This window comes from Corvus brachyrhynchos, unplaced genomic scaffold (genome assembly GCF_000691975.1).
Source record: "Corvus brachyrhynchos isolate BGI_N302 unplaced genomic scaffold, ASM69197v1 scaffold454, whole genome shotgun sequence".
NCBI classification, from domain to species: domain Eukaryota; kingdom Metazoa; phylum Chordata; class Aves; order Passeriformes; family Corvidae; genus Corvus; species Corvus brachyrhynchos.
The window spans coordinates 11803-18042 of NW_008237525.1; positions in this window are offsets into that span (position 1 = coordinate 11803).

A 6240-nucleotide genomic window follows, 5' to 3' on the forward strand; every position below is an offset into this window, starting at 1 on the left:
TTGCATCCCAGAGGCACATCTTGCCTCCTCCCACTTCCACCTGACTCAAAGCCTGGTCACTGCTGTAAATTCAGTGACATTTGTGTTCCAGGGTCAGGATCACCTCACCCTGCAGACCGGCAGCTCAGGACATTTCAAAGCCTCTGCAGACATTCATTTGGGTTTTTCCCTTCCAGACCCCTCAGATCACACCTCTCTGTCCCTGCCCTGGAGTTCCCTGCCAGACAGACATCCCAGGGCATCCCATCGGTGCCAGAATCCCAGGAACACCAAACATGCCCTGATCAGTGGCTTCTGCGAGCTCCAGTTGAAGGGCAAAGCCCTGCAGAAAGGAACAGGAGTTGCTTCCATTCCTGTCCTTCCCCTTTCCTGTCTCACAGCCACTCCTGGCCCCTGGAATTCCAATTCTCAGGCAGGAAAGTGCCACCAGGTCCTACAGGTGACGCCTGTCTGCTGGCTTTGTCCCTTCTGCCTGCAGAGCAGACCTGGGATAATCCAGCCCTGGGAACAGAATTGGGATAATCCAGCCCTGGAGAACTGGGATAATCCAGCCCTGGAGAACTGGGATAATCCATCCCTGGGAACAGAACTGGGATAATCCAGCCCTGGAGAAATGGGATAATCCAGCCCTGGGAACAGAATTGGGATAATCCAGCCCTGTGAAGAGAACTGGGATAATCCAGCCCTGGGAACAGAACTGGGATAATCCATCTTTGGAGAACTGGGATAATCCATCCCCGGGAACAGAAATGGGATAATCCATGCCTGTGGAACGGAACTGGGATAATCCAGCCCTGCAGAGCAGAACTGGGATAATCCATGCCTGTGGAACAGAACTGGGATAATCCATCCCTGTGGGACAGAACTGGGATAATCCATCCTCGGGAACTGGGATAATCCATCCCTGGAAACGGAACTGGGATAATCCATCCCCAGGAACAGAACTGGGATAATCCATCCCTGGGAACAGAACTGGGATACTCCATCCCTGTGGAACAGAACTGGATAATCCATCCCCGCAGAATTGGGATAATCCATCCCTGCAGAGCAGAACTGGGATAATCCATTCCTGTGGAACAGAACTGGGATACTCCATCCCTGTGGAACAGAACTGGATAATCCATCCCCGCAGAATTGGGATAATCCATGGATATTCCACAGAACGCCGTTAATCCATCCCCGGGAACAGAACTGGACACTCCATCCCTGCAGCTTGCCAGGGTGCCAGGCGAGTATCCGCCTCATCCCCCCAGGCTGGCCCTTGGCACAGGGCAGTGTCCTGCCATGGGAACAGACCCTTGCTGGGTCACAGCCTGGCTCTCCTGGATGCCACAGTTGGTCCTTGCCAAGGCCACCTACCCCTTCCCACGTCCCTGGGAAGGATGGAGCCAGCACATCCCAGGATCTTCCCCTCCCTGTGTGACCCCAGCTTCTCTCCTGGGGACATCTTTGCCCGTGCAGCAGAGACCCCTCGGGTTTGTGGTGTGGGCAGGCAGGGGCAGCAATGCCAGCGCCTGGGGCCTGTCTGAGAGGGGCACTGGGATCCCTGGGAGCCTCAGCATGGGGAAAACATGTGAAGATCCCCACTGAAACCACGGCAAACAGCCCCTGGCGGTGTGTGCAGACAGATCACAGCCAGACACGGAGCAGGACAGATCTGTTACCAGCAAACCCCGCACCCCTTCGTGGCTTTGTGCTCCTCTCGGCAGGGCTGCATTTCAGCCCTGGCTGGCACTCACTGAGCTCCTTTTTGCTGCTGAAACCCCACGTCCAGCTCGAGCAAGAAGTGCCACCTCCCCTGAGACAGCGCAGAAGGGACAGCGCAGAGCTGGGGTGGCTGCAGGGAAACCAACTGGGACCTTGCAGAGCAAATCTGGATTTTCAGTGACAGCCCAATAATGACTGAAAGCCATCCCAAGCCCTGAGAGCTGCCCAGCTGTCCCAGCCCTCCCACGGCACCAGTCCCCATCAACAGAAAGGAGCCAAAAGGGAATTCAAGAGCTGCCTCAGGAGAGGCCTGGATGCTGCAAATGAACTTCAGGATACTCTCCACAGAGCTTTTAAGCCAAAGAGATTTTAAGCCAAAATAAGGAGAAACTGGGATCTGGGGAACACCTTCAAATTGTTCATGTTGTTTAGTAGCCTTAAAAAATAATAATAAAAAAATGTTGAAAAAAATGTTGGAGTTGTTGAAAAAATTGTTGAAAAATTTGTTGAAATTGATGAAAAATTCATTGAAATTCCCCAACCACCACTGTTAGTGCAGGACTCTCTCCTGAGCCCCTGGCCATCCTCAGCACCTTTGGAACCCCACGGACAATGCTCCCAATTCACTCTGTGTCAGCTCAAAGCCCCACAGAGCTGGGAAAACTCTGCCCCTTTGCCTTCCAAGTGTCCAGACTGTGGTTCTCACCCTTTTTCACTGTGTGAAACATCTCCTTCAGCCTCCCTGCACCTCGCTGAGGCCCTCCCCGTCAGCAGCAAGCTGTGATTTATTACAGCTGATGTGCTGAGCCGGGGGAGGGCAGGGGGGGCACTGAGCATCCCAAAGGAAGCCTCACTTGACAATGTCTCTTTCCTACACTTCCTCACAGCGGCTCCGTGGGGGATGACCAACGCTGGAAAAATGTTGCTCACGTCCCGGGATAAGAATTATGATTATTTGCTGGGCTGCCATCCACCGTGGGGAATTCTGGCTCGTGACATCACCCCATTGTTCCTGCTGGTGCCAAGAGCACGCCGGGATCCCGACTGCTCCATGGTTAAAGGCTTTTCCTGTTTGCTCACTCCTTGTTTCCAAACAGTGCCGCTCGTGAGGGCTGCACGGGATGTCTGCTGTCCCGGGCTGCTTTGTCCCTTTCGTCATGTCTGCCTGGAACTCCTCACAGTGACACGAACAATGTACTCCCGCAGTCAGAAACAAAAGGGAAAAAATAACTGCAGGAGGCAAAGCCCATCTTTGGCGTTTAGGACCCTGTGCACGCCTTTGTTCCTTCTTTGGGAGTCGTTGTTTGTGCAGCTCGGCCCGGCCCTCCTCCAGCCCTGTTGTTTTCCTTCGTGATTTTAGTGTGGTGATAATGCCAGGAGGGCTGGCCTTGGGAAGCTGGCTCTTGATCCTTATCAGGGGAACGGGGACAGTGGCAGGAGCTGGGCAGGTTCTCTGTGCTTGGGAGGTCAAGGAGAACACCAGACCCCAGTGCAGGGTGATCCCCCAGCCCACAGCATGAGGGGATTGAACATCTGTGGGGTTTGGGGCACCAAAATACAAGAGCTAAAGGTATTTGAGGGTGCCCAAAGATGGTGAAGGGTCTGGAGGGGCCACAGGAGGAGCAGCTGAGGGCTCTTGGTGTGTCCAGCTGGAGCAGAGGACACTGAGGGCAGAGCTCAGCGGGGGCTGCGGCTCCTCCCGAGGGGCAGCTCCGATCTCTGCTCCTGGGACAGGGACAGCACCCAGGGAGCGGCTGGAGCTGGGCCAGGGCAGGCTCAGGCTGAGAGCACAAGGGATTGCAGGGAGTTCTGAGAGCTCAGAAGGGGTTTAGGTTGGATATCAGGGAAAGGTTCTTCCCCCAGAGGCTGCTGGGCACTGCCCAGGCTCCCCAGGGAATGGGCACGGCCCCGAGGCTGCCAGAGCTCCAGGAGCGTGTGGGCAGCGCTGCCAGGGATGCCCAGGGTGGGATTTGGGGTGTCTGTGCAGGGGTGTCTGAGCTGGATGATCCCTGTGGGTCCCTTCCCACTCAGGATATTCCACAATTCAGCCTAAACCAAGCAGGTGCTTTTGGAACCACACAGGCACTGGAACAGTCACTGGATCATGGAATCACTAAGGTTGGAAAACCTTCCAAGATCATCGAGTCCCACCCGCTCTGTGGGGACGTTCGGTGCTGAATCAGCTGCTTCACCTTCTGTCTGGACATTCTCCCTCACAGACCCTAAAGGCAAAACAACTTGTTCAAGTATTGTTTTTCCACAGGAACTCTTCAGCTCTGGACAGAGCTCTCTGAGCTGGGTCAGTTCAAAGCCAATTCAGTGCCAACCCCACCTCTTCTCCACAGGGTTCCTCCATCCCTGCAAGAAACAGAGGCATTCACCCCTAGCCCCACATCCCCTGGGATCTTTGAAGCTCTGGTGCCAAACATCCCAAGGGGTGCCGCTCAGCTTGGTGCCTGCTCAGCACAGGGGGGTTTTTTTCTGGAGAATAAATGGAATTCAGGCTCCCTTCAGCCGGCACGGATGAACACGAGGGTGTAACATTTGCTCCGTTTTCTGTGGCGGTGTCAGCCTGGTGGGATTTATGGGAAATGAAGACAACAATTGAGAAATCTCTGGATGAAAGGCCTGGTTTGTAAAGATGTTTTTGCACCTGGCATGGCAGGCAGACAGCAGCAGACATCTGGGCACTTGCAGCCACACACGGATTGCAGGCAGGTACGTGGAGCTCCAGGTGCTTCTTGGAAACGTGAGCTGGGTGACAGAGCCCCAGCCACAAAAGGTGGAGGAAATTCCTTGAACCAGATGCTCAAATCCCTGGGTTAACTTGAGACTCTCATTCCTTGCCCAAGGCACGAGGTCTGTGTGTGCCAGGGCTGATCCCTTCAGCAAACCAACCCCGCGGAGTGGCAGCGCTGTGGCTCTGTCCCAGCCCTCACCCCTTCAAAGACAGCGCCCTTTTTGTACCAAATGATGTCATTGACTCGCCAGCCTTCCCTCGGGGTGAGCAAACACGGCTTCGTTGCCTTCCCCACGTCGAGGGGATCGTCTTTCACCCCGCAGTGACCAGGATGAGGAGCGCAGGAACGGGAGCCAAGGCAGAGCTGTTGTATCACTGGGCTGGAATCTGGAATGTCACACAGAACCCGAGCGCTGACATAACTCTGAAACTTGGCACAGCTGGAACATGGGCAGTCACAGGTAAGGCTGCTTTTGTGTTTCCCTGTTTTCTTTGGGATACTTGTCGCACTGGTGCAGAAGTTAAACACTTCCCTCTGTTTGCTTTATTTTATGAGCTCTGTCTTTATTTTATTCTAAATTTATCATTTGCACTCTTCCTGATTTTCTCTGCCTGACACATCCTCAACTCTGTTATTCTCATTTTTCATCTGCTCTGGCCCCTGTGCCCCTCATTCATGCCCTCTGTAAATGCCTGTGCTCTCCTGTGCAGGTTTTTTTTTGCTCCCGCTGTTTTTCCCTTGCACGCATCCCCTGTGTGCATTTTGCACGAGCACAGGGAGGAATTCCCACAGCTGCTTGGACCCAGGGAATGTCAAATCCTCCAGCCTTTGCCTGCAGGACTGCAGTCATCACCTGTTTTCCTTCCATGAGCTGCTGTGAGCAGAAACTCTGGCTCAGGAGCCGTTTTCCTCACTCTCCCTCCCTGCAGTTTTCCTTATTTCCCTTTCCTTTCCCCCACACACGTGTTCCTGTGCATGAGACCTCACACTGGCTGTAATTGCCACCACCTTGCATCTGCCCATCACAACAGGGCCATAAAAATCTGAACTGCTCATGATAAACAAATAAAATACACTCCCTTTCCCAAGAACCTCTTGCAAAAGGCAAATGCGGGGATTTTGCTTTTTTAAACCTCTCGCAGGATTCGCCCAATGTTTGCCATGCCTGGAGCTGCCATTCCAAGCTGGAACGGTGGTCCCAGGGAATTCAGGGTGCCTGGAAGCTGTGATCCATCCCTGGCATGGTCAGGACCCAACAGTTCCCCAGGAGCAGGAGGGATTTCCTGCTTCTGCCTGACACAGGACGAGCAAGGTGAAGGGCTTTGACTCCTCCTCGTGCATGCCAGGAGGTGACTCTGCTTCACATGATTCGCATCCTAAAAATGTGCAGATGATGTCGAATGCGCCACATGAATGCTGAAGCGAAATGAGACAGCGCTAGGGCAGATTTATTGCAAGAAATTTTAATTGCTCCAAGTAGCAAAAGTCTTTAAACTGATTTAGAGGAAAAAAAGAGAGAGAAAGCCAAGACCGTCACTGCAGCAATTTCAAGCGAGTTTATCAATTTACGTTTTTATTAAAATAAAGTCAGTCAAATGAAGACATTTCAAGTGAAAACTTGACTTTGATCTTGAATTCTGCCCAGTTTGTGCAGGTTAAAGCATCCCCGGGGCCGGGGGAGGTGCGGGGGGCCGGGAGGGCTGGGAGGGGGCCCCAGTTCGGATCACACCTTCCCAGCTGGGCTGAGGCATTCCCAGTTCAGCTCACACACTCCCAGTTCAGCCCCCAACCT